General features: G+C 38.9%; 1 protein-coding gene and 1 long non-coding RNA gene across 10 annotated transcripts in view; one reads left to right on the plus strand and one right to left on the minus strand.

Moving 5' to 3' along the window:
* LOC115254121 (uncharacterized) overlaps positions 1-21,772 on the minus strand; it is a 217,108-nt gene that overhangs the window by 74,795 nt on the left and 120,541 nt on the right. The window lies entirely within an intron of this gene.
* LOC134285133 (uncharacterized) lies at positions 1,406-21,292 on the plus strand. Its single transcript, XR_009996167.1, has 2 exons — positions 1,406-12,388; positions 12,811-21,292. It is a non-coding gene; the product is annotated as an uncharacterized LOC134285133 (long non-coding RNA).

Genomic DNA, 21,772 nt, shown 5'->3' on the forward strand with positions numbered 1-21,772 from the left:
ATCTGTGGGAAATGCAGACAACAACTGTTGATCTATACAACATAGTGGGTGAACTGGCGTAAAAAACATTGTTGGAAATTAATATCATGTCGTCGAGTCATGACAATTTAAGTTAATCATAGTGATGTTACCTAACATCACAATTTGAACAATTTCAAAGATATTCTAAAGAACATTCTGGTGGAAAGACTGGTTGAAACACATTCAAATATTTAAAGATTCATGTGTCACTTATGCATTTAAGGATGTACATGTTTCTGAAAACATCAAGCGTCCAATAAAAGTTTTATAAAACATAACAAAAATTATAACTTCTTTCTAAAAAAATATCCTTCTACAATCTCTAGGAGAATATTTGATATAACCTTTGCCCTTTAAGCGAAAAGTCTTAGAGAAATTTGGATAGGATGCTGATAAAATTTTAAATGAATGAACGAATTGCCCCAAGAATAAAAATCAAATTAAAAATAATGAAATTCTGGATGAGTAATTCTGGTGAAAACATTTTACAATTTGAAAAATTGAAAAACAACCGAAAGAATATTTGAAGGGATTCTTAGTATCTGATGGAATTTTTTCAAAGCACGCCTATTGTAGCCCATAAAAGAATTTCTAATATTTTGTTTGAAAGATTTCTGTTGTTCTTCTTGAAGTTCTTGGATGTACTCATTTATTGATCTTGTGAATAAAAATGTTCGGAGAAAACTGTAATAAGGTATCGGGAAAATCCCTTTTTGGCGAAGCTTTAACAGAAGTCCCTGGTAAAACCCCTGGTTCAGCAAATTCTCGAGAATTTTGAGTATTTGTAGTTTCTAGTTAAACTACCAATTGAAATTCTCGCGGGAGTTCTAGTGAGTATTCAAAAGCATTTGGAGCAATATAGTTGTATGATTTATGGAAATAAATAATTCCAAAATAATGAATCTGCATCTACATTTTGGGGGAAATACTTTCTCAAAAACTAATCTTTCGGGAATTCCTGGAGAAATTCTTGACATATCTGAAAATGTGATCAGAAATTAACTCTCTGAGAGCTTCATATTGCAATCGCTGATGAAATAACTGAATGCTAGACAAGTATCTAGTCTAGTCTAGTCTACACATACACAGCCATTCATTGAAAGAATCCTGGAAAATGGTAGAATCGACTAATTCTACCATTTTTCTTGTCATTATTAATGTTTGCATTAATTTAAAAATTTAAAAATAAATCGATTATTAATAAATCGATTTATTTTTAAATTGATTTAAATCCATAAATAAATCAATTTAAAAATAAATCGATTTATTAATAAATCGTCAATCCATTAACACTGAGAAAGCCGTTTCAACGCAAAAACACTTGACAAAACTCTTAAGATGTTTAGGAACTCCTGGTGGAATTTCTGAAGAAATTCCTGGAGCAATCTGGAGGAATCCCTGGAGAAGATATTCCTGGAGGTAACTCTGAAAGAATTTCCGATGGAATCCCTGAAAAATTCCTGGAGGAATTCATGAAGAATTTCTGAAGAAATTCCTGGGGAAATTCCTGGAGGAACTCCTGGATCAATTCCTGGAGAAATTCCTGAAGGAATTCCTGAAGAAATACCTGGGGTAACTCCTGGAGGAATTGTTGATAGAATTCCTGGAGAAGTCCCTGGAGAAATGTCTGGTTGAAGTCCTAGAGGAATGTCTGAAGGAACTCTTATCCGTTATTCTTCTTCTTCTTCTTTTTGGCTCTACGTCCCCACTGGGACTTGGCCTGCCTCTCTTCAAATTAGTGTTCTTTGAGCACTTCCACATTTATTAATTGAAGGGCTTCCTTTGCCTGCCATTGCATGAATTTGTATATTGTGAGGCAAGTACAATGATACACTATGCCCAGAGAGTCGAGAAAATTTTCCCGACCGGAACGGGAATCGAACCCACCGTCTCCGGATTGGCGATCCATAGCCTTAACTACTAGGCTAACTGGAGACCCCTCTTATCCGTTATGTGCCCGACAAACTTTTTGCTTTTTTCTACACCGTGTATTTTAAATGAGTGCTGGGTACCCGGGTACCCTGTCGGCCACATAAGGATTAAAGGAACATCAGAAAGAACTCCTGGAGGAATATTTGGAATAATTCATAAATAAATTCCGGAAGAAATTTCTGGCACAATTTTTGAAGGCATTCTTGGAAGTTTTTCTGGATGAATTCCTAGAGGAATCCCTAGAGGATTTCCTAGAGGAATACCTGAAGGAATGCCTGGAGGAACCCCTGGAGAAATTCCTGGAGACATGCCTGTAGGAATCTCTAGAGAAATTCCCTGAGAAATCTTTAGAGGAATTGTTAGAAGTATGCCTGCATGAATTCCATGAAGAATCCCTTGTGGAATTCCTGACGAATTCCCTAGAAGAATCACTGGAGCACTTTCAGAGGGAATTCCTAGAGGAATATATGGAGAAATTCCTGGAGGATTTTCTTGAAGAATCACTGGAGCACTTTCAAGGGGAATCTCTAGATGAATATCTTGAGGTATCTCTATGGAGGAATGTATGGAGGAATTCCTAGAGGAATCCTTAGATGAATTCCTGGAGGATTTCCTGAATGAATTCCTGTAGGATTTTTTAGAGAAATCCCTGGAAGAATCCCTGGTCTTGAAGGAATTCCTGAAAAAAAAACTATGAGGAATCCCGGAGGCAATCCCATGTGAAATTCCTTAGGGAATCTCAGGAGAGCTTTTTAACCGAATTATTTTAAGAATTTCTGTAGGCATCCCTGGATAAAAATAAAATCTGAAGAAATCCATGTGTGCAGTCATTTCTGGACGAATTATTGAAGGAATACTTGGATGGACATTTCTGCAAAAAAAAAACACTTCGAATTATTCCAGATGGAATTATTGAAGCAATGTCTAGCCCTAGCGGAATTCTGGAAGAAATATATGGAGAAATCCCTGAAGAAATCTTATATAGTTTACGAAACTGATAAGAAATCTAAAGTCATTTTGATTCCTCAAAACTGCAATGCCGATTTGGATATTTATCCGGCGGCCAGGTCAGGGACCCTAAGATAGTACGTAATTTAGTACATTTTGCTCCAGTTGGCGGTGCTAGTGGTACTTTTTGCTTTGATATGTTTTTTGTCAACAGCTAGTGCTAGTATCGTTACGCTCATGTTGTGAACATCAAGCGTGGTTTTGCAATGAGTAGGTTTTTTTTATTTCTTTGTGTTTGTGAATTTTAACTTAATGCTAATTTTTCACACCAGTGCGTAGTGGTCTTTGGTTAAGTGTGGAGTTTCCGGCAAAGATGATTAGGGCATCAAGATCTATCCGATATTAACTAGTTGATTCTAGATTTATCCGCTGGTAGGTACTAGTGAGTCTTAGAAACTCAAAACTGCTACATCTCGAGAATCAGATCACATCTAGAAGAATTTCATCTTCGACAAAGTTGATCAGGACATCAAGAGCTGTCCGATAGTGAACTTAGTTGACTCTAGGTTTATCAGCTAGGCGGCGCTAGTGAGTCTTAGAAAATCTAAACTGCTGTATATCGAGAACTAAACCACATAGAAGATTTTTATCATCCGCATGGTTGATCAGCTCCATATAGCCCATATAGCCGAGGCGGTAAACGCACGGGTATTCAGCATGACCATGCTGAGGGTGACGGGTTCGATTCCCGGTCGGTCCAGGATCTTTTCGTAAAGGAAATTTCCTTTACTTCCTTGGGCATAGAGTATCTTCGTGCCTGCCACACGATATACACATGCAAAATGGTCATTGGCAGAGGAAGCTCTCAGTTAATAACTGTGGAAGTGCTCATAGAACACTAAGCTGAGAAGCAGGCTTTGTCCCAGTGAGGACGTTACGCCAAGAAGAGGAGAGAGAGGATGGTTGATCAGCTCATCAAGAACTATCCGATAGAGAACCAGTTGATTCTAGGTTTATCCGCCGGGTGGGGCTAGTGAGTCTAAGAAATTCTAAACTGGTATATCTCGAGAATCAAACCATATTGAATAATTTCGTCTTCTACAAAGTTGATCAGAACATCGAGAGCTGTCTGACAGAGAACTACTGATTTTATATTGCAAGTATGGGGTGTTGCCAAAATCGTTTTTTTATTTAAAAAATAAAATTTTTATGTTATAGGTGTTATTTTGGCTTATATTACAAATATGGGCTATTCACTAGGTTTAAGACGCTGTCCTCCTTAGGTGACGCTCATAAATTACGTCATGATTTAAAAAATGGTAGTTTTTGGAAAGCTTCTAAGCGCAAATAACGCCTTAAAACTCTTACAACTAGTGAATTTGACACTTAAAATGCAAAATGTAATTATGAATTCACCCCCCCTTAACGCCTAAAGGTAGGCAATTTCCTTTGAAATAAGTTATCACCCCACTGATCAATTTGACCCCGCTTTACGGTACATATTTCTGTAATGCGCCAACTAACGACCGATGTTGGGTAGTGCCCTAGTTAGTACCTACTTCTCTAGCAAAGTGAAGCTACAACGCAGTCACTGCTCAGGTAGGGTAAATGTAGGCGTGCCTGCACACTAATTTTCGATGTTGAACTCAAAAGTGGGTTTATGCAACGTCTCTCTAGGTCTAAGATGCCGAAGGGGCAACGTTGCTCGTCTCGTATTCAAGAGTGCAATGATGACGACTATGTAACTTTGATGCCGGTTCGAGCAAAGTTGTTCAATAATTATAATCAGCCATCTGTAGTATAACTAATTTAAAATTGAGTGAAGTTTGAGTAAAAATTAGTTAGAGCCTATGTACCTATGTTGTAGTTCTACGCGAGCCCTTTTACAAGAAGCTAGATCAATAAATAACATAACATTAGATAAAAATTATGGAAAATCTCGTTTGTTCACATGGTGAGCTTACGTGCTTTTCACATGTTATGCTAGATATCTTTGCCGTCAGATACCGAAAATGGAGGTGAGAAAATGCGAATTATACAGCCGTACAAAACGATTCGCATTAATTGCAATCGAACCAAACCGCCTACACCAGCCATCGAATCGTGATCAACAGCAATTTGTTGCATTTCTTTGCACGCATATTTTGGTTGTGTACAGCAAACGATTAAATTTAGAATACGCGAGACGATCAAGGTATATCGTCGAGCGGCAGCGTCGGCGCGATTTGTAAATGCGTTTTTTATCCAGCCGGTGCAACAAACAAGATTAGTAATTGCGATGCACGTGCTGCCGTGTTTTTTTTTCGTCTATCAATTTACGACGAGGGCAATCTGGTTAATTTGAGCGCGCAGAACGTGTGCAATCGGTAATTGGTGATGTCGAGATTGGATTTCTGCTCTGGGTTGAGAATGTGCACTTTGGAATGCGCAACAGCTTATAAGTAAGAAATATTTTGAGAAAGAAATCGTCGAATGAGTGTAATCAGTTTTGTACCTTTTAATTCCGCCCTAATTGTTTATCCTTTGACAGATACACGTATTTCGACTACCACTTGTAATCTTACTCAGTGTCGCTTGTAATCTTCCTTAGTGTCAGTTAAACTAGAAGCCTAGAAAACTAGAAGACTAGAAGACAAGAAGACAAGAAGAATAGAATACTAGAAGACTAGAAGTCTAAAGTCTAGAAGGCTAGAAAAATAGAAAACTAGAAGACAAGAAGACTAGAAGACTAGAAGAAAAGAAGACTAGAAGACTAGAAGACTAGATGTCCAGACGACTAGAAGATTAGAGGATTAGAAGAAAAGAAGACTAGAAGACTAGGAGACTAGAAAACGAGACGACTAGAAGACTATCCACTGGATAACTGACACTGAGGAAGATTGCAAGTGGTAGTCGAAATACGCTTATCTGTCAAAGGATAAGCAATTAGGGCGGAATTAAAAGGTACAAAACTGATTACACTCTTTCAAAGAGTGTATTCTGCTTAGAGGGTTCGAAAAGTCGGTACAAGAAAGAAATCGTTTTGAATCAATTCCAGTTGGTCTAGAGTGAATAATAAATGACCTGAATGACTGGCTCGTTGCGCTAGTCAGTGGCTACCACTTCTGATTAGTATGCTGAAGATAATTGGTTCAAGTCCTCATCCATTTCTTTGCATCAACATTTTTTTTATCAATGTGAACTTTTGCAATGGACGAGCGATTGCATCATCAATCTGAGGTAGCAGGCTCTAATCCCTATGATCACCAACACTCCTACGCTTAAGAGAATTTCTTACTGGATTTTTGAAAACAGTATTACTCTAGCAGAGCTGAGCTAGAGCTTGATTGACCGTCGATCGATGCTACTCCAGTATCGCCAGACCAGCTACACTCACACAAGGAATCAATGAGATTATCTGCCGGGAACTAGCAGGCATCTTCATTGTGTGAGTGTTGGCGCCAATGGCGTCTGCCACGTCAGGTTGCAGGTCAATGTGGGGAAGGGGAGGGGGGGTTAGTGATGATTGCAATCGTTTGTATCCACATCAGACCGAATATAACTGTGCGTCTGCACAAACTCATGCGGATGTCGGAGTGTTGGTGGGATATGGTTGGCAGAGGGTTCACACATTGGTGCGTGGATGCCAGCGTAAGGTGATAGACTAGTGCGATTATTACTATGAAGCAAAAGCGACACAGCTCGCTTGATTGCATAACTTGTAGGCGTTATCTGATAGATTGACACTGTGCTGTGAAAGTTGGAAGGAAGGGAAACTGCTTTTCAATCGTTTTTGGTTCTAGCGATGGCTATGAACATATGAATATACATGAGTTGTATATGTAGAGTGAAGAGTATAGAGAAAGTGGATAGAAAGGTACAAAGTTGAAGGAAAGGAAACGCCGGGGATTCAACCCAGGACTTTCTGCATATGAATTAGAAGCAATAGCCACTAGACCATCAAGCCCGTCCACAGTTAGTATTACTCTAGCAGATTTAAAAAACTTAGTTTAGGGCAGTTTGGAGATAAAAGCATCGTATGCTATGAAAATCTTTAATATAGCCATGTTATTATGGGATTCGGCCACTGAATATGTATCGGATTTGTTTCGCTGAGAATGTTTTAGTCGAGTCATTACAGAAGCTTTGCCATAACTTTAAGTTGAATTGATGATAGATGCAACAACAATTCATTTTTGTATACAAACACACACAGATGGTTGATTGCTAAAGTGCAACCGGAATCGTTAAACCATTCGAAGCCCATAAACCCCAATTAGGGAACACTTGTTTTGACTATTGTTGAACCTCGAACAATGGGCGTATTTTGCGCCACAACAGCCCTAGTTTGCAATAGCAGGCGCGGCACAGAGACACAGAAATGCAGTAGCTAATAACTTTACGATCTGCTGTCTACCAATTCAAAGGCATTTATAATGCGCTTTAGTTGTTTAGCTGAGCTGCAAACTTTATTACTTTTCGAGTGTAGCGCTGCTAAATATGTGACGACTCACGGAGCTATGACTTTCTAGCACGTATATGTCATAACCCGAGGCATCACACTCCTCCTCTGATGGTTGGGTGTGTAGGCGACGAAACCGAAGGTAATTATGCCCAGAAACTGTTTCCCTCGTAAGTACATTAATGCAAACAGTGTATCATGGTTGCTTGAATGCGGTACTCGAGAAACTGTTAGACAGGGAATCCACTACACTGTGTCAACTCATAAGCAAGTGCTTTGGAAATTATGTCAACTTGGAGAGATGGGTGCATTCACTATCAGAACCAAAGACAATCTAAGCTAGTGCACGTGGTTTCGATGTTCGTTATGTGAGCATTCATTCACTTTTCGTCGTCATTGTTTATGAAAGATTGAAGCAAAAACAACTCACGATTACTTTTTCAAAAGGAGAAAAGTACACATCAATTCCTTTTTCAGGACAAGTTTATTCAGATTTGGTTTTTCAGTGGACCCATTGAAAGATATTCATTGGTGAGCTCGTTCCATATTATTCAAATAAAAACAGTATGCCATATTTTAACTCAACATTTATTGAAAGGTTAAAATGCATCCACTTGAAAAAGTAATCGAGAATCGATTACTCCATGCATGTACGAGGTGCATCACTTGCTCTGTTGAACCTGACATGAGTGCGGTTAAACAATAAGCCAAGCTGTTGTTACTAGTTTACGTACTAGAATCAAACCCAATTCAAGAAACATCACGAAGAAGATGACGTATACGATCGTTCGTTCGCTCGTTCGTATGCCATCATCATGAATGGAACCGATTGTCTTTGCCTTATCTAAACAATTTGTTGGGTAAACAAAACTAAGGCTGGTTTTAGCTACAGCCAGCGGCGGCAGGGAAGTACCTACGTCGCGTCGGCTCGGCGAGGTAAAGTGCTGACGGAGGTTTACGGAGTACGGATCGTGTGCATGCGTTTGTTGTTAACACAAATAACTAGACGGTCGTACCGAACTGCGTAGTTTTTACGGGCGATCTAATTAGGGCACATTGCGGGGGAAGATGTCACTGTACCAGCAGCATACTTATTTTTGGAGAAAGTTTGGGATGTTTTTATTGTTTAAACAAATGCTTTCATGATTTTGCTTTCGGGGTTTGTATTTTTATTCATCATTGTGATGTACTATGGTGATAGACATTTGTTCAACCCTTTGGAGACGATGTTTTCACCTTCCTGGATACAACCTCGCTGGTCCAGAACACGTTTGTGATGGTCGCTTTTCACGGCTGGGCAAATTCGACCCATCCGTCCCCAATGCAATGGATTAAAACGAGTCCCAAATATTCCAAAAAGTGTCACTTCATCGGATTTCCCACCTTTGCTTCAATTATTGGAGCAAACAGAACAAATGAATGTTGCTTACACCGATGAGCAATTGAGGCTGACCTTCATACGACTGAGCATGAACATGGGTCTGGACAGGGTTGTGAAATCTCATGGAAATGTCATGGAAAAAATGTCATGACATTTTCCAGTTCCACCACTTTCAGTCCAATTTTCTGCCCGTGAACACAAACCTTCAATAATGCTAGTTAGAATTGGTAAAATAACGATATCATCGATACACATTTTTTCCAAGTGAAATGTTCAGATAACGAAATGATATTTTTGTGATACTTTACGACACTGGGTCTGGGACCATTAAAACAGGGGGCCTTTTTTGGGTATTTCAGTCTACACCTCAGTTAATTTTATTTCAAGTGACCTAGCTGTGAACAAAGCTTGGTAGGAATTGGACTAAGTTGTAGCGGAAAGTGCCCAAAATAGATCACTCTTTGCCCAAATGGTACCTAACCCTATTGATGACCGAACAATTTGTACCATCTGACCTTCGTACGTCTCTATAGGAAGTTCTAGCAAGTACTTTTGCTTCACCGACGTGACGGAAGCTCCTTCATCCAGGAACGCCAATCGTTTGTCCTTGCAGTGAAACTGTATCGGAACGATCCGGAACACGAACTTTCACTTGTACATCGTTTTGTGCTCCTGCGGAAAATTTGCAAACAGGGGACACAGTAAACGTTAAATTTCCTATGTGAGAGAGCAAGACAGCATCAAAGGGTGCACTGCACAGACTCATTCACGCTTCATCATCCGAAAAAGCCAGAATCCTACGTTTCCGAGAGAACGTAATCCGTAAGTAGTATCCGTTATGCTCAATATGACAATCCGCGAATTCCGTTCCCCCAAACTTTTCTCTATGTTCCAACTAGGCTCGCCTCCGAGGATTCTTGAGTTTCAAAAATCACTCTGGGAAACTTCAAACACAACTCTGGGGATGGCCCTGAATCCTTATTAAACAGGATTCTTCAGTGTTGGTGCCTAATATTTTTAGGAATAATTCCAAAATCTTCCTGGGATGCTTCAATAGTTCATGTAGGAAACATCGAGAATCCACCTGAGAAGGTTCTAAAATCTTTTCGAAATAGTTTCTGGGTTGGTTTTATAGTACTTCTAGAGTAGTTCCAGAATCTTTTAAGAATGTGCTCAACATACTTCTGGGATGATTTCAAGATCATTCAGGGATGCTTCAAGTATCCCTTTGGGAAACATTCTGAGTTGGATCCTCAACCGTTGAGGATAGGTTCTAGAATCCTACTGGCATAATTTCAGAATCCCAGAATCCTTCCAGGATGATTCCAACATCCTTCAGCGATGGTCACAAAGCCGTTCAATAGTTTTCCTGGGAATCATTCCGGTATATCTATTGATGACTCCTTAATATTTCTAAGAAGCTTCCAAAATCATTTAGGGATATTCCCGAGGGGGTGATGAATTCGGTACCGTAAACCGGGGTCAAATTGATCTCCGGGTTGAAATTGATCAGTCGATTTTCAAGTAGATAAAGCATTTTTTGAACAGTTTCTCTACAAATTGCATCAAGTATCAGATTCCAACAGCACGATACTTAAAATAAAACTTTAAAAAATATGCTTTTTCTAACCGAAAAACGTCTGATCAATTTCGACCCGACGATCAATTTGACCCCGGTTTACGGTACATTGCTGGAGATTCTGAATTCTGCTGGGATGATTCTGAAAAGAGGGTGCTCTAAATTCCTCCAGGAGATATTCGGGAATTCTTCGAGGTGTTCCTTAGGAATGCACCGTGAAGTTCCCCGGGAAAACCTCTAGGGATCCCTTGGAAATTTCCTTGTGACTTCCTGCTGAATTCCACAGGAATTCATCCAGAAGTTATTCGAAAATTTTCCCAGGATATCTTCGGAAATTCCTCCAGAAGTTTCTCGAGAATTCCCCCAGAAGTTCATCACGAATTAATACAGGAATTCCTTATGAATTCCGCTGAAGTTCCTGAAAAATTTCTCTGGGCGTTCCTAGGGAATGCCTCTAGGAGTTTCTCAGGAATTCAATCAAAAGTTCCTCGAGGATACTCCCAATAATCCCTTGAAAATTCCTCCACAACCTTCTCGAGAATTCCTCAAAAAATCATCCAGAAGTTCTTCGAAAATTCTTAGCTTAACTTAGCTTAGACTGACTGTACATGTCAATGGTTGCTCCTCCGTAATTGGTCTGAACTGGAATGAATTGCACTGAGATCCAACTTGTAGGTTCTGGTTCTAGCGATGGCTATGAACGTATGAATATACATGAGCTGCATATGTATAAAAGAGAGAGAGAAAGTAGATATAAAGATACAAAGTAAGAGGAATGCTTTAGAATCAGAAGCGGTAGCCACATCAAGCCCGTCTAAAAAAAGTTATATTCTTGTTAATACAGGTCAAAAATTGAGATATTATTATTGATGTTATTCCTTCACATGTTAAATTTTAAGCACCATCAGACGATCTGAACGTAATAACTTTTGTCACAAGTGTCGGATCACTTTGTGGTCTTCGACAAAGTCTTTCGGCATATCCTTCAACGTTATTCTTAGGCTATTTCAGCGTTAGTAAGATCGTTTTACACAAAAAAATCATTTTATGCAAAATTTCATACGAATTTCTATCACAATGCAGAATACGGGGATGCAACCAATCGCTCCCAAATTGTGTACAGTTGTTTTGGACGCTAAAACGAATCAAAAGCTTCGTGCTAAAAAATCGATTTTGTTAACTCAGTTTAATATATGACACATTCTACCGTGACGTTACAACGTTTTGACGCATTCGTAGTTAGATTTTCCACTATAACTCATGAAAACGAGCGTAAACCTCAAAATAGTTTTTCATATTCGGATTCCTTGTAAAATTTCTGATATATTTGACCTATTGAACATTTAGTTTTCATTAGAAAAACGTGTTCAAAATGCGTATTTGTAGCGTGACGTTACAACGCGCTAGAATCCGACCCTCTCTAACGCGCTACCAACATCTTCAAATATCTGCTCGGATTTTTATGATATTCTGAATTTTTTTCACCATTGAAATTTATTGGTTTGTTCTTCAACTCAATGGAATAAAACATTTAAATTTCGGATTTGTTTTTGGATAATCGACTTTTACATTTCGTGACGTTACAACGCCCGTTCAGTTTCAAACAGGGTTCTGCTTGCGTTGTAACGTCACGGAAATGCACATCATGTAAGAATCAGAATAATCAGCCAAATTTACCCGAATTTGTGAATATATCATTGCATTATCTTCACTGCTTCAAGGAGAACTTTATTCTATTGAAAATCCGTTTTGTGATAAATGGCTCGGGGGGGGGGCAAGTTATTGCTATCAATAGTATGAATACTCCTTCATGAAGGTTAATGACACCGGCACCCATCTTCGGTTTAGTATCACCCATATTCTTCTAGTTTTGTTCCAAAGACTAGCGCGCTGAGATCCATTATTTTGCACCGCCAGATATTGAAATTTTCCAGCATAACTCATCACGCCGTCGATTTAAACATTTTTTCAATAATTTATGCAATGTCATTGATTCAATTAAAGACGCTTTAAGATGTGCGAGCAGTTATGAAAACAAAGACATACCTGAGGATCTGCATACCACTTAGAGGCATCAATTTCTGTGGTTCCAGAGACAAATAGACCTAATTCTGACATAAAAAAAATCCATCCTATATATGTCAGAGTCATAATTACTTAGAGAGTTAGTGTATTTGGCAAAGCTCTTTGATAAGTCAAAAACTTACAGCTGATTTACTATTGGATGTGAGATTCAGACACACTGGGCGACGCTAATTAAAAGTTTACAATACAGGTCGGACTCGATTATCCGGAGTCCAGTTCTGATGCTTCTCAAACATATATGTGGGGAACGGAATGCTGTATAAAGCTGAAATGTTGACATTTTATCAAGCCACCTTTGATAAAGTGATCAGTCAAAATTTCAACTTCTCACAGCATTCCGTTCCCGAGATATTATTTTGGAAAACGCCAGAACCTGACTCTGGATAATCGAGTCCGACCTGTAGTTTAGAATTTCTCAAAAAGTTTTCAACAAATTTTGACTAGTTGAGAAACTTTGTTTTGGCAAAATCTTTGGGTACTTTATAAGAAGTTACAACATGTTGAATATTTTTTGAATAAATATAAAGTGCATAATTTTTCAAAATTTCAACTACCACTAGTCAGTTAGAAACTTGATCCAAACGGCTTTTAAACTGAAAATTCTTGACAAGATAAACAACTTTTCCAAAGACATTAACATTCTAAAAGTCTAAAATCTAAGTAATTAGAGTCCTGAGATATATGAATTTCAATTTCGTAGGTGTTACGTCTGTTTGTCGGCGATTCTTGTTATATCAAAAATAGATGTAACACTGACGTAATATCCATCCCATATATTTCAAGATCCTAACTATTTAGACAGTTGGTGTCCTCGACAAAATTGTTTGGCTGGTCAAGAACTTTCAATTGATGGGCCGTATGATTTCAAATCGTTCCACTAGAGGGCATACACGTTTTTAGTTTAACTTATCTCAGGATCGTGATTAATTGGAAAAATGGTTGCTTCATTAAAGTTGTTTGGTAGATCAAGGACTTTTAGTTTAATTGCCGTATGGTATTAATTTCTGCCACACAGTGGTGGTAGTTGCAAATTTTCAAAAGCATGGCAATTTTATTAATTACCCAAAACACATTCAACAAGCCGTAACTTTTTGTAAAATATATCAAAAATTATCGAATTTTGACTGATAGTTCCTGATCTTGTTATCTGTAATTTCTACAATATTGGACTTGATTGGTTAGCTCTACACAAAGATGGAGTGCTTTAAGTAGAATCATATTCTTGACTGTTGTTCTACTAACTCTTATATTTAAGGAATAAGTGAATCAAATCAAATTAAATTTTGAAAGTTATATATTGAATTATATATTGATCTTTGATTACAATTTGATTTGAATACAAGATGTCCAAAGTGAAAAAAGTTCCAGCTTGTAGAATACTTTTCAAGAAATTCTAATCCCTTGCCTGCTTTTGCAAAATGGACTTCTAGTGGCAAAAACTCGCATCTATTGGTAAATCAACTGCAAGTCCTTTACTTACCAAACAACTTTGCCGAAGAAATCGTATTTCTATGTAATAGGGGTCCTGAGATGTATGAAATTTAAAATTGGTAAGTTCTTCAGTGCCGTTGGTGTTGGTGGAACTCAAACTATCCATCAACTGTAAGTCTTTGCCCAACTTAATAACTTTGTAATTTCGTCAGTGTTTCGTCTGTTGACCACTGATTTTTCGGTTTGAGTGGTATTTGATTTCGATTGAAAAATTTTACAATATCGTAGTACAATTACATCGTAGATTTTGGCCAAACACCATCTCCCCCGTCCTTCAAAAGTCTACGTAGTTTATGAACGGGCAATGGTACGTAATTTATAAGCGATATTTTGAAAAAGAGCTCTTACACAACGAGAACGAAACTGTTTTGAATATAGAACTACGTTTGTCCAATTCAGAAGCCGTCCAAGCCAGAAAGATTTGTTTTTTTCCACAGAGCTTTTTTCGTGACGTTACAACGCAAACTTCAACCAGGTGAAACTCAGGCTTCCGTAAACCGATTTACTTTCTTTTGGTCTCATTTGAAAGATCTTTTCGAGTACAAAGAGCATACAGAATTTCATATTTGTAACGTTTTCCGTATTTCAACAAAATTTGAAAATGTTGATTTTTCGTGACGTTACAACGCAATAAAAACCCATGCTGTGATCAGCTATATTTCAGAGTTGTAAAGTCTTCCGATTAAAAATCTTTTCATGCTAAAAGATTCTCATACATTTATGTACAAATGATGGAAGACTTTTGAAAAATCAGTGTATTGGTGTTTGAAATACGACAGTTTGGATGAAAAGTGTGCCTAAAAGACTTAAAAACACGATTTTAATGTTAATCTTGATCGTCGTTCATTTTATATTTATTGTCACACTAATATCATGTCGAATACATTTTTGGATGACAGAAGCATTGTAGAATGTGATAAAAATGTCAAATATGCCATAACTCAACTTTGAAAAATTGGTATTGATGATACGGGGCCCGTAGAATGTGTCATATATCTTATATAATTCTCTAGAACTTCTTTAAACTTCCTTGAAAGTACCCAATGGAACCCTCAAAAACCTATTGAAACACCCTGAAATGCTTTGGAGCCTATTTAAAACAAAGTCCCCTAAAACCTCCTGAAACCTCTTTGAAACTGATTAGAAAAATCCTTGAGAGCTTGCTGAAACCCCCGGAGATCACTAGAAACGTTTTGAGTCGCCTCGCCAGTCGTCTACCTTGAAAGCCCTCTGAAATCTCTCTGTAACATTTTCGACAGCCATTCGAAAGCGCCCTGAAACGCTCTAAAGCCCCTCTGAAACCTCTTTGAACTCCCGAAAACAACTCCGAACTTCCTGATACCCCCTGGAATACCATAAAGGTTCACTGAAACCTCCGGAAACCACTTACAAACCGCCCTGAACCCCTTTGAAATTTCATGAAATTAATGGAACCTAGGAGATTCCACTTAAGTGGTGACAAGACTCCCCTTTAGAGGCATCCACAAACACTTAATGTATTAATCGCTGCTTGGTTGTAGAAAGAGTTGGAACAGACGACGTTCGGCTGGATCGGAGGCTTTCAGGTCGGCTCGCAAGGCCTACCAGAAAGCTCTTCGGTCTGCTGAACGATCCGGCTGGAAAAACCTTTGTACAAATGTTTCCAGTCTGAGTGAAGCCAGTCGATTGAACAAAATCCTTGCAAAATCTAAGGATTTTCAAGTGAACGAACTTCGTTTGCCAAATGGTGATTTCACTTCCTCTGATGAGGAAGTTTTAGAATGTTTATTCAGTACACACTTCCCCGGATGTGTGGATATTACATCTTCGGATGAACCTGATGTCTTTTCTTGTAGTTATGATTCTTTAGCTTCGGCTCGGAGTATCATAACTTTAGAATCGATTGAATGGGCACTTAATAGCTTTGCTCCTTTCAAATCTCCTGGGGCAGATGGGATTTATCCTATTTTGCTTCAGAAGGGATTTGATCATTTCAAACATGTTTTGAAACAACTACTTGTTTGCAGTTTTGCTACAGGGTATATTTCCAAATCCTGGCGGGATATTACTGTGAAGTTTATTCCGAAACTGGGTCGCGCGTCGTATGAAGAAGCAAAGAGTTTCAGACCTATCAGTTTGACCTCTTTTCTTCTGAAATGCTTAGAACGCATAGTCGATCATCACATCCGTGATGTTCATCTGGCCAATGTGCCTCTCCATGTGAACCAACATGCTTACCAATCTGGAAAGTCCACTGTGACTCTTTTACACAAAGTTGTTTACGATATCGAGAAGGCATTCGCTCAAAAGCAATCATGCTTGGGTGTTTTCTTAGATATCGAGGGTGCCTTTGACAACGTGCCTTTCGATGCCATATTGGAAGCCGCACGGGGTCATGGTATATCTCCAATGATTTCCAATTGGATTCACCAAATGCTCAAAAAACGACATCTCTTCTCGACATTGCGTCAAGCGGCGATTAGGAAATTGAGTGTTTGTGGATGCCCCCAAGGGGGAGTTTTATCACCACTTTTATGGAATCTCGTAGCAGATACGCTATTGAGGCAACTCAATAATAGCGGTTTTCCTACTTATGGTTTTGCCGACGACTACCTAACATTGTTAGTCGGTATGTGCATCAGCACCCTTTTCGACCTGATGCAAAACGCTCTTCAGGTAGTTGAGGGTTGGTGTCGCCAATATGGCCTTTCGGTAAATCCGAGTAAAACATCTATTGTTCTTTTCACGGAAAAGCGAAACCGTAATGGTGTTCGAACTTTACGTCTCTTTGATTCTGAAATCAATGTGACTGAACAGGTAAAGTACGTTAGAGTCATTCTTGATTCCAAGCTTTCCTGGACACCTCATGTTGAGTTCAGAATCAAGAAAGCTTGTATGGCCTTCGGGCAATGCCGGCGAACCTTTGGTACAACTTGGGGTCTAAAACCCAAGTATATCAAATGGATCTACACAACTGTTGTTCGGCCAATATTGGCCTATGGATGCCTTGTGTGGTGGCAAAAAGGGCGAAGTGAGAACGGTCCAATCAAAATTAGGCCATCTCCAAAGGATGTGCTTAATGGCGATGTCTGGAGCGTTCTCTTCAACTCCCACGGCAGCTCTCGAAGTTCTCTTTGACGTTGCCCCACTACACATTCATCTCAAACAAGAAGCACTTTCTTGCACTTACCGCCTATGGGTACTCGGTTTACTAGAGGAAACTCCTGTGAACCGCAGTTCAACACACACCTCGTTGTTTCCACTTTTGGTGAATTGGGACAAAGTTGTCCTTGCTCCAAGTGATCTTACAATTGCTTGTAATTTTCCATATAGGACATTTTCCACGAAATTCCCTTCCCGGGAAGAGTGGACATCTGGTTATCTGGAGAGAAGTATTTCAGACGGCATCGTATGTTACACTGATGGCTCCCTTCTCGAAAGTCGAGCAGGTGCTGGTGTTTATTCTCGTGAGCTAAGGCTGTATCAGTCTTATTCACTTGGCAGACACTGCACCGTTTTTCAGGCCGAAATCTTTGCTCTTATGTGCGGAGTGCAATCAGCACTTCAGCAGCACGTAATGGGCAAAGTAATATACTTCTGTTCAGATAGCCAGGCTGCTATTAAAGCACTTGCTTCGGCCAACTCCAGGTCGAAGATAGTTATCGCTTGTCGAACTCAAATTGAGGAGCTGAATTCAGCAAACGCTGTTCACCTTGTATGGGTACCTGGCCATCCTTCCATCGCTGGAAATGAATTGGCTGATGAGTTAGCTCGCACTGGAGCATCACATGACTTCATTGGCCCTGAGCCAGCTATTCCGGTATCCAAGTGTTGGGTGAAGCTTCGGATTGACACGTGGGCTGCCACTCAGCACAAACAATACTAGAATAGTTTGGAGTCATGTCGTCAAACAAAATTGTATTGTACTGAGCCATCTCTAGGGGTGGCAAAGTATCTAACAAATCTGTCAAAGCAGAATTGTAGCATGCTGGTCAAAGCATTGACTGGCCACTGCCGACTCAGTTATCACATGGCGAATATTCAGCAAGCTGATTCATTTGCATGTGATAGCTGTGAATCCGATTATGGAACTTCGCATCATTTAATATGTAACTGTCCAGTTTTTGCGCAATTGCGTTTCCGAGTACCGTAATCCGGGGTATCATTGATCAGCGGGGCAACATTGATCGGCTTGACCCACCTCATGAAATCTTCAAACAAGCATTTTACATTGAATCAGTTTCTATTATGGAATGGTATATCGTAATCTGCTATCATTTATCTATTAAATGACATGCAATTTATGAAAATTGAATTTCATAAACATTGAATTAAATTGATTTTCCATAACTGTGTTTCGTAACGCAATGAGATACATTGTCAAACATTCATGCTTGGCGTGAATACTGGATATAATATGAGGTTCAAAATCACTGTATTACTTCAATATGATATCCTAGAGTTGGATTTAATAAACGAAACTTTTATGAAAATGCTATTTTTCAGTAAAATTTACGATTTATTAAAAGTCGACTATCAATTTCTTAAGCCATTGCCTACCTTTAGGTGTTATTCGTGGTTTAGAGGATTTTAATCCTAAAATAACTTAAAAAGTACATTATTTGTAAGAATTTAGACAACATATTCGAAATCATCGACCCCGAATTTAGTAAGTAAGGGTATTTTCAACACAAATGAACATTGATAACTGACATGATCAATGTTACCCCAAATCAACACAATCAAAAATTAGATTTAAAAACCCTTTTAAACATGTTTTAAAGTTTTACAATACTTTTTCGAGTAGCTTAACACAAACTCAGAGAGCCAGTACTTCTTTTAAAAATATAAAACATGTAACATTTGCTTTAACAGGAGAAATATTCAAGAAAGATCGAAAATTCTGATCAATGTTACCCCGGATTACGGTACTCGGGAAACACTTATTAAGTGAAACTGACTTCAGAAACCTGAATCTTCAGGACGTTCTGTTGTTCTTGACCCGCTGTGGTAAAGAGCTATAGGCTCTCTTTACGCTTTATGCATATCACAGTGCCCTTTTCAGGGCGCTGTTTGAACCCATTGTGGCACGCTTATGCGTTATTACAGTGTCCTTTTCAGGACGCTATGTGAACCCATTGTGGTACGCTTTTGCGAGTATGACGATCCTATTCCCTTACCTGTCCTTTCCCATGTCCTATCCTTTTTCCTTCCCTTCTCCGTCAGGTAAATGATGAATAGGCTCGTGTTCATGGCGATGGCACAAATTTCCCGAATGGAGGAGAACGTGCCTCTAGAGCCGACCTACTGATACCTGATACCATCAGACGATCGGAACGTAATAACTTTTGTCACAAGTGCGGATCACTTTGTGGTCTTCGACAAAGTCTTTCGGCATATCCTTCAACGTTATCCTTAGGCTATTTCAACGTTAGTTAGATCGTTTTACACCAAAAAAAAAAACAATTTATGCAAAATTTCATACAAATTTCTATCACAATGCGGAATACGGGGATGCAACCAATCGCTCCCAAATTGTGTACAGTTGTTTTGGACGCTAAAACGAATCAAAAGCTTTGTGCCAAAAAATCGATTTTGTTAACCCAGTTTAATATATACCTTATATAATTCTCTTAAACTCCTTTAAACTTCCTTGAAAGTACCCAATGTAACCCTAAAAACCCATTGAAACGCCTGAAACCCCCTGAAATGCTTTGGAACCCATTTAAAACAAAGTCCCCTAAAACCTCCTGAAACCTCTTTGAAACTGATTAGAAACATCCTTGAGAGCTTGCTGAAACCCCCGGAGACCACTAGAAACGTTTTGAGTCGCCTCGCCAGTCGCCTACCTTGAAAGCCCTCTGAAATCTCTCTGTAACATTTCTGACAGCCATTCGAAAGCGCCCTGAAACGCTCTAAAGCCCCTCTGAAACCTCTTTGAACTCCCGAAAACAACTCCGAACCTCCTGACACCCCCTGGAATACCATAAAGATTCACTGAAACCTCCGGAAACCACTTACAAACCACCCTGAACCCCTTTGAAATTTCATAAAATTAATGGAACCTAGGAGATTCCACTTAAGTGGTGACAAGACTCCCCTTTAGAGGCATCCACAAACACTTAATGTATTAATCGCTGCTTGGTTGATTCTGTCGTCAATCCAGGTATCTGCTTTTTAGTGTAATATGTGAAATTTAGATGTTTAGTGTGATGCAGCTTCCAGCTATTGATTTAGGCGTGTATGACCCCCTGCGGAAAAGCACAGTGCCTTAATTTTTTGACAGATATTATTTCAAGGTAGGGTAAGTGTGCCCATCGTTGTGGTATTAAGGTAAATTCATTTTAAAAACAATGATCGTACCATCTAATGAAGGGTTGCAAAACGTTAGTTGGTAGTTTTCTATCCAAATTTGCTTGGAAAAATATAAAAACTATCGTTTCTCTCTGTTTTCGATCATAAATCGCTTACCACAACATTAGGCACACTGTTCCTATTATGGAGGTAAAATTTAATTTTGGTTCCTATTGTTGCGGTATCCCATTGAAATCATATGGGATACCGCAACATTAGGAACACTACCGCAACAATAGGAACACAGCAGCAAAAAATTTAAGGAAAATATTTTTTTAAAATAGGTTTTTGGGCAAATCTTAAGCACACAAATGGTGCAATCTCATAATTTAAGCATAATACATCTATTAAAAATGCCTTTTGGTAACATTTCAGTCGAAAAAGTGCTCAATTGCCACTACCACAACATTAGGTACTACCACAACGAAGGGAACAATTACCCTAAGTAACATCCTATTTCACTTCTCTACCAAAGTTGTTCAATCAATCACGACCCCGGGTGGTTTTCGTAGGCAGATTTCTACAACAGTCCTACTTCCGAGCAACCAAAAAACGCAATGTGTTGCTCTTGAAATACAGTCCCCATAAAAGCCATTTCTCGCCATGATTTACGAATGGCATTTCAAGATCGAACCCGCTGGGTCACGTGCGCGATCTTCATCATATCGAGGAGATGGCGCACCATGGCGCAGATTTACTAAGGAAACAGCGCACACACCGCATCCGAAAGTAGTGAGTTACTGCTAGTTTTGCCTCATCCTTTGTTCCGAGCAGTGGTGATTGCACATCATCCGCTGCCAAAAAGTGTGTTTTGAGAAGCGCTATACGCATCAATCTAGCGCGGCCGCGGCGGCGATATGGTTCGTTTGCTGAGCTAGGGAAACGATACGGTCAAGTGGCAGCTGCACTATAGGATATCAGGCGGACAAAAATCAGAAAAGTGACTTCCACTAATGCTTGTTCTGAAATTTTCTATCGATAATAAACATATAAACTAAGAGAAATCTAGAATTTCAAGTTTCTAGCTGATGTAGTTACAAAGATATTGAGTATCAAAGTTGAGTAAAGCTAAAAAATGTAATTTTCGCAAAAAAAAACAACACAAAATTTCAAATCGATATTTTCTAATTATTATCATCATTATCTATTGGTTTCAATACATCATTGGTAAGATAATGAAGCAAGCTTTCCAACAAACACGTGGTTTTGTGAAATAATTGAACCATTGTATGAAAAAAAGATACAAGAAGAAGAAGAAGTTGAAAAAGGCATGAGATTAAAATTTTGATAATCGGCATCTTTTTTTCCCAAACATTCCCAGGCTCAAAATCAGTTTATGGTCAAGCTTTAGGTCTAATCTAATGATTTTGTATGCGAAATGCTGCGGTAAATTGCGGTCTTGGGAGATTCAGCGTTTTTTACGCACGAGACCGCCCCTTGAAATTAAACGACGATTCTCAAACATTCTAAGCAAATTCCGTTGGAGTTCATTTTTGAAAGTAACTACACAATAGTGTTGACCATTGTAAGCACAAAAAAATCACTAATAAATCCTCGAAAA

Source organism: Aedes albopictus, chromosome 1 (genome assembly GCF_035046485.1).
Source record: "Aedes albopictus strain Foshan chromosome 1, AalbF5, whole genome shotgun sequence".
Classification (NCBI taxonomy): domain Eukaryota; kingdom Metazoa; phylum Arthropoda; class Insecta; order Diptera; family Culicidae; genus Aedes; species Aedes albopictus.